Genomic DNA, 9,822 nt, shown 5'->3' with positions numbered 1-9,822 from the left:
AGCAGCAGCAGCAGCAGCAGCAGCAGCAGCAGCAGCAGCAGCAAGACCAAGTCCACCATCACCACACTGGCAAAGGCACCATCGCCCACAGCACTGATGTCCTTCACCACCACCACCACAACCACCACCACCACCACCACCACCAGGACCAAATCCAGCAGCAGCACCAAGTGCACCACCAGCGCACCAGCATGGACAAAATCGCCTAAAGCACCCAAGTCCTCTATGATCACCACCACCGCCATCGCCACCGCCACCTCCACGAACTCCACTATCACCGCACAGGCACGGGCACCATCACCAACAGGACTGAAGTCCTTCACCATCATCACCACCCCCACCACCATCACCAGAAGGACCAGATCCACCACCAGTTCATGCGCATGGACATCATCGCCACGCACCCAAGTCCTCCACCATCAGTACCACCCCCACACCACGTAGTCTACCCCCAACCCCTCGTACCATAGCAGAGCAGCAGCAGCAGCAGCAGCAGCAGCAGCAGCAGCAGCAGCAGCAGCAAGACCAAGTCTACCATCACCACACTGGCACAGGCACCATGGCCCACAGCACTGACGTCCTTCACCACCACCACCAGCACCATGACCAAGTCCAGCAGCAGCACCAAGTCCACCACCAGCGCACCAGCATGGACATCATCACCAACAGCACCCAAGTCCTCTACGATCACCACCACCGCCATCGCCACCGCCACCTCCACGAGCTCCACTATCACCACACCGGCACGGGCACCATCGCCAACAGGACTGAAGTCCTTCATCACCACCACCACCGCCACCACCAAGACCGTGTCCACCATCACCCCGGCAGCCCTGGCACCGTCACCAACGGCACCAAAGGCCACCACCACCATCGCCAGCAGCGGCGGCACCAAGTCATCCACCAGCAACAACACAAGTACCAGCTCAGCCAGTACCTCCCCCCCGCCCCGGCCGCCCCTCTGGCCCAACATCCCCACACCTGTCGCCTGCCTCCTCGCCCCCTCCTTTCCAAGTCCTCACTGGTCAATGATCCTGGGTGGCATTTGTCCTGTTGGCCTCTCTGAATCTCAACCCCAGGACGACCCCTGAGACCTGACTGACTGTCCCAATGATAGGTGACTGAAGTCTCCGGGGCTGTGGAATTCCTCACCCCGCTGGGACGGCTCCTAGACCCGGTCCCCCATCTCTCTGTGTTTCCCGTGCTTGCCTGCCTACCGGCTTCCCACCCACGTCCCCCTGCACCCCACCCGTTGGCCCGAGCGCCCTGCAGTACAACACAGCATAGCACAGCACAGCACAGCAGTCTCCCCCCGCACCACCGCCATGGTCCTCTCCCACCACGGGGGACTCCAGCTTTTTTACGCCGGGACCCACTCCCCACCACTTGCCGCGTGCTGCTCCTGCCAGCCTCCAGGCTAGACCCCTGCCACCCGCCACCCACCCCGTGTACCCCACACCCATCTCTCACACTCAAGGCCAGCAGTCGGACCTCCCACAGGCTCCTCAGGCACACTCCTACTCCGTCTCCTCCCCTACCTCAGATCTGAGCTCACCCTCCCGCACACGTGCACGCGTGCCGGGTAAGACGCCCCAAGCCTCCGCAGAGACCCTGCCTGAGTGGCCAGCCACGCTCTCGGCCGGGTCCGCAAGCCCCACACTTCCCCGCCCGGCACTCCACCCACACATCCGGGCTGCTCCCGGCCCTCCCGTCCTTCTGGGATCCTTGTCGCCCTCTGCCCTAACCCCCGTGGGAGGCCACCCACGGGAGCAAACACCTTCATCCTGCGCTTCCCCCACCGCGGCTGCCCCCCCACGCACACACACTCACTCACGTACGCATGCACACAGAGGCAAGGGTGCTGAAGGAACTCCCTGTGGTGATGGTAAACACCCGGACGCCCACAGGGGTTCCTTTCCTGGCTGGTACGACCTTGTCCAATCCAGCGAGTGGGCTGCGGCGGCAGGTTTGGGCGGGGCACGGGCTGTCCGCTTGGGCTCTGAAGGAGACAATCTCTGAACAGAGAGCAAACGCTTGGCGGACAGGGGCGTGAACGTGTTGGCGGGAAGGAGACCCTGGTCTGCGATTTCCCTAGAGGAGCACCCGTAGGAGACGACGCGCACAGGGGTGGAGAGAGGGATGGAGTAGACCCTGGCTAGGTGTACGCTAAGGCTGAATGGGCAATGAGAACATCTTTAAGGTGCCGTCCAGGTCGTGGGTCTGCGGGATGAGGGTAGGGCTGGAGGGGGAGGAGGGTGCTCCAGGGAGCACGCTTGCCACTTTGCCATAGGATTCAGGGGAGTGGTGGTGAGGCGATGTGAGGGACGTGTTGGCTAGAAGTCCACCCTGTGTGTCTCCCGTGCGCCTCCAGCCCCTCCCACCCGCTCGGCCGTTGGGTTTTCCCCACCGGCCTCCCGAATCTCCCCGCTGTCTCACTCCGTCTCCTGGTGGTCCGGCGACCTGGACGTGCCCAGATTCGCTTTCCCAACCCCACCTCCGGGGCGCCACGGGCCGGCTCTCTGCTATCTCGCCCAAGGCCAGCACCCACGTGGACCGCAATCGCCGGGCACGGGAGACGCGGCCAGCCCAGAGGTTCGTGGTGTCGGTGCTGGGAAGCTGGGCCGGGCCGTGGCTGGCCGGGGGGAGAGGCAAGGGACCAGGGGCTCCAGCAGGGTACCCGGCTCGAAGAGGTAGATTGCTCACGCTCCCCAGACCTCCTCCCCCACTCCCCCTGCCCCTCTTCCCAGCACCGACACCACGAACTAGCACCTCAGGAAGGAGCAAGGGGTGTCCTGTCAGGGGTGGCGAGGTTTCTCCTGAAGACAGCACTGCAGCCACAGAGGCCAAGCCCCTGGGCTGGCTGGACGTGCGGGCGTCTGCTGGTGGCCATGAGTGGGGATAGAGGGTATCGCGGCCTCTCGGGTTTGGGGCGGAGGAAGAGGGGGAGCCCGGCCAGCGTCCAGGGGAGGCGCCCAAGCCCTGCAGTTGGGCGGCCGGCTGGCGAGGCCAAAAGGCTTGGGCTGGCCGAGGCGACAGGGCAAGGCTTGGGCTAGACGGGGCGGCTGGCCTTGCGTGGGCGCCGAGGCGGCGTGGCAAGGGAGAAGCTGGCTAAAAGGGGCGCGGATGCGCTGGGCAGGTTGGTAGGTAGGCCGAGAGGAAGAAGAAAGGCTTCCCTGACCGGGAATCGAACCCGGGCCGCGGCGGTGAGAGCGCCGAATCCTCTCAGACCACCAGGGAGCGGCGGGCTCCACGCCTGGCCCGCACCCCCTGGACCCAGCGCCTCCATACCACCCACGCGCTTCTGCTTTGCCTCCAAGGCCCCCGCCTTGCCACGGCCAGCCGCCCGCCGGCCCTGCCAATCCACCTACCCTGCTGGCAGCACCCTCAAAACGCTGCACGCCTCCTTCCCTCACACACGCGCTCAGCTTCGACCACGCTCCATGCTCCGGGCTCCGGGCTCTGGGCTCCCGGCTCCCATCGGGCCCGGGCACGAGGGCCCTGGAGCCACGCAAAAGGTTGGCCAGCTGCGTTGGCCGGGAATCGAACCCGGGTCAACTGCTTGGAAGGCAGCTATGCTCACCACTATACCACCAACGCTGCACAGCCCGGGCCGCCCCCAGACGCCGGCCCAGGGTTCGCAGCAGCGCCTTCACGCCTTCTCTCCACCGCCTCGGCCGCCTGGCGCAGCCCTGCCCCGACGTCCTGCCCGACCGCAGCTCGGCGCCGCCACACGCGCCAGCAGCGGCCGCCCGGCGCCCCACCCGCGCCGGCCCGGCGCAGCTGTGCGGCTCCGCAGGCCCCACCGCCCGCCGCCCGCCTCTGGGGGGCGCTCTGGCCGCCCTGCGGCTCCCCGGCCGTCGCCCCCCGACACACGCTGCCCCTCCCAGACCCGCTGGCCTGGGCCCTTCTCCACCCGCTGGTCCGCGAGCCCACATCCCGCACCGACGGAGGACCCCACACGGCCGCCACCCACCCGTCCCCGTGCGGCACCCTTCCCCGCTTCCCCGCCACGGGCAGCGTCGCGTCCCCAAGGACGCCTGAGCACAGCCACTCGTCGGCGCCGTGGCCACGACAGGAGGCCCGCTGGCTGTGGCGATCCGCACGCGCGCGCCAGAGGGGGTGGCGAGGAAGGGAAAGGGGTGGCGGTGGTCGACGGCGGGCAGGCCGGACACCCGTCGTCGCCCTGCGCCTCTTGTCGGACGCTGGAGGGAGGAGAAGAAGGGCCCTGGGGGCAAACGTTTGGAGAGAGCGGCGACGCCGGCGACCAAAAAGGGCGTCTTGCCTCCCCGTCGGGGAATCGAACCCCGGTCTCCCGCGTGACAGGCGGGGATACTCACCACTATACTAACGAGGACGGCGGCGGCCACCCGGGCGCCCGACCCCTCTCCGCCTGCCTGCCCACGCCTACCCCTGCCCTCGACGCCCTGCCTTACACAGGCGTCCGCCACACGCCACACCCGACGCGACCCCAAACCAACCGCGTCAGCCCCCACAGCAGTCCCCCTGCCCCCCACTCGGAGTGGACCCGGGCCGGGCGGGCGGCGCTGAATACCCCGAGTGCGCCGCTGCCTACCGCCTGCCAAGCGGAGATCCCGCCGGCAGGAGAGACCCGAGAGGGCAAGCACGGCTGCGAGCAGGAGGACGGGGGCTCAGGATGGCCAGAGGCGGACGACGGAGGGGAGGGGAGGGCAGGGGAGAGCAGGGGAGGGCAGGGGAGGGGGCGGTGGCGGCGCAAGAGGCTGGCCCGACGGCGCCCTCTGGGTGCAGAGCCGGGGATGTGCGAGCGGGGCGGGCGGGCGGCGGCTGCGGCGGGGCGGCCAGTCGGCTGGCCGAGCTCCCGGTCGGCCGGTCCCCGCGCGCGCCCCGTCCCTTGCGCACCCACACAGCCGCCAGCCAGCACCAGCGTTCGCGCCGGGTCCCAGCCAGGCGAGCGGCGACGCGCCCAGGCCCGCCGTCAGGATGGCCGAGCGGTCTAAGGCGCTGCGTTCAGGTCGCAGTCTCCCCTGGAGGCGTGGGTTCGAATCCCACTCCTGACACGCCCCCCTTTTGGCGCGCCCAACGAGGGCACGGGACACCGGCGGGCCTGGACGACGCCCTATAGCAAGCCCCGGCCTGCCTGACGGGCCGCTCCTGCCTGGCACCGGAGCAGAAGGGGCCCAGTATGGAGCCCCGACGCCTCCACCCTCCTGGCCACAGGCTTTGCGCACACACGCCCTCCCCCACCAATTCACGCGCCTTTCCCACCTGATCCCACACCCGCAGGCTTGGGGAACCTCGCGGCACGTCTCTGCTCACCTGCTTTCGGGGGGCTGTGTTTTCCTTCCTCCCTCCCGCTCCCGCTCTCGCTCCCGCTCCCGCTCCGGCTCCGCTGCCGGCGCATGCTCCCGCGCCCGCTCTGGCGCCGGCTCTGGCGTCCGCTCCACTCCCACCGCCCCCTGCGGGCCAGGCGCGTGCGCAAAGGCCAAAAGCCCTCCCCATTCGGTTCTCCACCAGACTCGTGCCTGGTGAACAGCGCCTCGCTCTCCGAGCCGTGCGCTTCAGCCACCAGGAGCACACCGTCCCGCACCCTGTCCTTTCCGCCGGCCCCCATTCCATTCCCTCCACATCCTACGCAGGTGGCCCGTGGTGCCCACGAGGATTTTCCACCTTGACGCCTTGCCCTGGCCACGCCTGCCTGCCTGCCTGCCTGCCTGCCTCCCGGGACACAGGCAGCCCAGCCACCTGCTCGCCGGCTAACGCCAGGGCCCTCCCTTCACTGGGCCTGGCCCTGGAGTCCAGCCCGCAAAGGTGGTTCCCGTGAGCGCTGGGCGGAGGGAAGCCCTGGATACCCAAGCCACCCACCTGGGCGCCACAGCGCATCTCCGCGCCGGAAGCCGCGGCCCGGCCGGGACCCCAGGAGCCCAGAGCGCTCCCTCACCGCGCCATCGGCCAGCTGGCCACTCTGCCCACGCGCTCCTGCGAGCCAAGATCGCGCTCCTGCCTCACAACCACCGCACCCGAGCTGGGCCCCTAGGGAGAGCTGCGGGCCAGAGCTCAGACACCTTGCTTTGGTCTCCCGGCCTGAGCGGTACTCAGAGGCGCCGGCCGCGCTACCGGGCCTCCGACTTCTCCACACGGCACGCGCGCGCACGCGCGGGGGACACACACACACACACACACCACCCCATGGCACCCCACGTGCGCACACAACCGCAGCTCCGTTCCCCAGACCCTCCGCTCCCCCCCTGGCCCTTGCACACACTGAGTGGACGAGAAAGCCATCAGCCAAAGGGACTTTGGGTCGGTGCTGACACGAGCTGCTGAAGGGAACGTCAGTGCTCAGCTGCGCCCGCCACACATCCCCCGTGCTGTGTGCGATTCGGGCGCAGGCCGGGCTTGGTCCGCCTCCTGGCTTCCCTGGCAACCGACCCCCAGCGGGGCAGTGTCTGGCGCCCCCCCTCCCACCAGGGAGAAAGCACAGGATGAGCCTAGTCAGCCTGCACGCGCCGGTGCCTCGCTCTGCCCGTCTGCGCCGCTCCCTAGGGCTCTGGACGTGCCTGGAGCCTCTTTTTCAGGCCGCCCGTCCGCCTCCTGCTCCCACGAAGCAGATGCTCGCGACTGGCCCCGACCCGCGTCTGGCCGCCGCTGGGGAGCGCCGCTGGGGAAGCCGTCTGTTGACCACTGCCATCGGTGCATGGGTGGTTCAGTGGTAGAATTCTCGCCTGCCACGCGGGAGGCCCGGGTTCGATTCCCGGCCCATGCAGTGCTCTGTCCCCTTTTGGCCCTGCAGCCCCAACGCTGGCACGGCCCGGCTTCCTCTCTCCAAAGCTCCAGGCACCTGGCCTACACCAACCCTGCTCCCACCGGGGGGGACCGCCCCTGCCCTGCCCCACTCTGACGCCCATTCCCTTCTTCTTGGGCTCTCTTGTCCAGGCGACCAAACTCCACCCTGCATTGGGCCAAGGCCCCTGGCCCGCCCACACGCTCTCTTTGCCCCTTTTCTCTTCGGGACCCTGACCACCCGGCTTGACTCGCCCACTTCGCTTCCAGAAATACTTCCGCGCACCACCACACACCCGTACCCCGATCGCGCCTCGGGGTGTGGGCACGCCCCACCTCGCCCCACCTCCACTCCTTTCGCCACCGCTCCTCCCTCCCTGCCTCACTCTCCCCACACTCCCAAAATCCTCCTGTCTCTGACAACCAGGAACAACCAAGTTGCCACCCCTACCACTGATACATCCCATTCTCCGGCAGGGGCCACCACCACCACGAGCCCCCCCGCCCAACAGCAGCACCAGTAGCAGCAGCAGCGGCACCAAGTCCACCAGCAAAGCAGCACCCGGACCATCACCAACATCAGCTCGGCAGCCTCCTTCGACACCACCCCCGCCGCCGCGGCCACCAGCCACCAGCAGGACCAAGTCCACCACCGCACACCACCACGGGCACCATTGCCAACAGCACTAAAGTCCTTCGGCATCACCGCCACCAGCACCAACAGAACCAAGGCCACCACCAGCGCACCGGCATAGGCATCATCGCCAACAGCACTAAGGTCCTCCACCATCACTATCACCCCCCCACACCACCACCACTAGGACCAAGTCCACCACCACACCACCACGGGCACCACTGCCAACAGCACTAAAGTCCTCAACACCACCACCACCACCACCAAGTCCACCATCACCACACCGGCACGGGCACCAAAACCAACAGGACTGAAGTCCTTCACCATCATCACCGCCCCCACCACCATCACCAGAAGGACCGGGTCCACCACCAGCTCACGCGCATGGACATCATCGCCGACGGCACCCAAGTCCTCCACCATCAGTACCACCCCCACACCACGTAGTCTACCCCCAACCCCTCGTACCATAGCAGCAGCAGCAGCAGCAGCAGCAGCAAGGTTGCTGCGCCTGGGCCAGTCGGCGCATCGCTTCGTGGGAGCAGGAGGCGGACGGGCGGCCTGAAAAAGAGGCTCCAGGCACGTCCAGAGCCCTAGGGAGCGGCGCAGACGGGCAGAGCGAGGCACCGGCGCGTGCAGGCTGACTAGGCTCATCCTGTGCTTTCTCCCTGGTGGGAGGGGGGGCGCCAGACACTGCCCCGCTGGGGGTCGGTTGCCAGGGAAGCCAGGAGGCGGACCAAGCCCGGCCTGCGCCCGAATCGCACACAGCACGGGGGATGTGTGGCGGGCGCAGCTGAGCACTGACGTTCCCTTCAGCAGCTCGTGTCAGCACCGACCCAAAGTCCCTTTGGCTGATGGCTTTCTCGTCCACTCAGTGTGTGCAAGGGCCAGGGGGGGAGCGGAGGGTCTGGGGAACGGAGCTGCGGTTGTGTGCGCACGTGGGGTGCCGTGGGGTGGTGTGTGTGTGTGTGTGTGTGTGTCCCCCGCGCGTGCGCGCGCGTGCCGTGTGGAGAAGTCGGAGGCCCGGTAGCGCGGCCGGCGCCTCTGAGTACCGCTCAGGCCGGGAGACCAAAGCAAGGTGTCTGAGCTCTGGCCCGCAGCTCTCCCTAGGGGCCCAGCTCGGGTGCGGTGGTTGTGAGGCAGGAGCGCGATCTTGGCTCGCAGGAGCGCGTGGGCAGAGTGGCAGCTGGCCGATGGCGCGGTGAGGGAGCGCTCTGGGCTCCTGGGGTCCCGGCCGGGCCGCGGCTTCCGGCGCGGAGATGCGCTGTGGCGCCCAGGTGGGTGGCTTGGGTATCCAGGGCTTCCCTCCGCCCAGCGCTCATGGGAACCACCTTTGCGGGCTGGACTCCAGGGCCAGGCCCAGAGGGAGGCCTGGCGTTAGCCGGCGAGCAGGTGGCTGGGCTGCCTGTGTCCCGGGAGGCAGGCAGGCAGGCAGGCGTGGCCAGGGCAAGGCGTCAAGGTGGAAAATCCTCGTGGGCACCACGGGCCACCTGCGTAGGATGTGGAGGGAATGGAATGGGGGCCGGCGGAAAGGACAGGGTGCGGGACGGTGTGCTCCTGGTGGCTGAAGCGCACGGCTCGGAGAGCGAGGCGCTGTTCACCAGGCACGAGTCTGGTGGAGAACCGAATGGGGAGGGCTTTTGGCCTTTGCGCACGCGCCTGGCCCGCAGGGGGCGGTGGGAGTGGAGCGGACGCCAGAGCCGGCGCCAGAGCGGGCGCGGGAGCATGCGCCGGCAGCGGAGCCGGAGCGGGAGCCTGAGCGAGAGCGAGAGCGGGAGCGGGAGCGGGAAGGAGGAAGGAAAACACAGCCCCCCGAAAGGAGGTGAGCAGAGACGTGCCGCGAGGTTCCCCAAGCCTGCGGGTGTGGGATCAGGTGGGAAAGGCGCGTGAATTGGTGGGGGAGGGCGTGTGTGCGCAAAGCCTGTGGCCAGGAGGGTGGAGGCGTCGGGGCTCCATACTGGGCCCCTTCTGCTCCGGTGCCAGGCAGGAGCGGCCCGTCAGGCAGGCCGGGGCTTGCTATAGGGCGTCGTCCAGGCCCGCCGGTGTCCCGTGCCCTCGTTGGGCGCGCCAAAAGGGGGGCGTGTCAGGAGTGGGATTCGAACCCACGCCTCCAGGGGAGACTGCGACCTGAACGCAGCGCCTTAGACCGCTCGGCCATCCTGACGGCGGGCCTGGGCGCGTCGCCGCTCGCCTGGCTGGGACCCGGCGCGAACGCTGGTGCTGGCTGGCGGCTGTGTGGGTGCGCAAGGGACGGGGCGCGCGCGGGGACCGGCCGACCGGGAGCTCGGCCAGCCGACTGGCCGCCCCGCCGCAGCCGCCGCCCGCCCGCCCCGCTCGCACATCCCCGGCTCTGCACCCAGAGGGCGCCGTCGGGCCAGCCTCTTGCGCCGCCACCGCCCCCTCCCCTGCCCTCCCCTGCTCTCCCCTGC

At 68.7% G+C, this 9,822-nt stretch overlaps 5 non-coding genes across 5 annotated transcripts; 2 read left to right on the top strand and 3 right to left on the bottom strand.

Annotated features, from left to right (window-relative positions):
* Positions 1–3,525: 3,525 nt before the first annotated feature.
* Positions 3,526–3,597, bottom strand: TRNAG-UCC. The gene has a single exon. It is a non-coding gene; the product is annotated as a tRNA-Gly (tRNA).
* A 685-nt stretch (positions 3,598–4,282) lies between these two features.
* TRNAD-GUC lies at positions 4,283–4,354 on the bottom strand. The gene has a single exon. It is a non-coding gene; the product is annotated as a tRNA-Asp (tRNA).
* A 599-nt stretch (positions 4,355–4,953) lies between these two features.
* On the top strand, positions 4,954–5,036 carry TRNAL-CAG. Its single transcript has one exon. It is a non-coding gene; the product is annotated as a tRNA-Leu (tRNA).
* A 1,635-nt stretch (positions 5,037–6,671) lies between these two features.
* TRNAG-GCC lies at positions 6,672–6,742 on the top strand. Its single transcript has one exon. It is a non-coding gene; the product is annotated as a tRNA-Gly (tRNA).
* A 2,732-nt stretch (positions 6,743–9,474) lies between these two features.
* Positions 9,475–9,557, bottom strand: TRNAL-CAG. The gene has a single exon. It is a non-coding gene; the product is annotated as a tRNA-Leu (tRNA).
* Positions 9,558–9,822: the final 265 nt, after the last annotated feature.

The sequence above is a fragment of the Ursus maritimus genome, unplaced genomic scaffold (genome assembly GCF_017311325.1).
Source record: "Ursus maritimus isolate PB19 unplaced genomic scaffold, ASM1731132v1 scaffold_2, whole genome shotgun sequence".
Classification (NCBI taxonomy): domain Eukaryota; kingdom Metazoa; phylum Chordata; class Mammalia; order Carnivora; family Ursidae; genus Ursus; species Ursus maritimus.
This window is presented reverse-complemented; position numbering and strand designations above follow the sequence as displayed.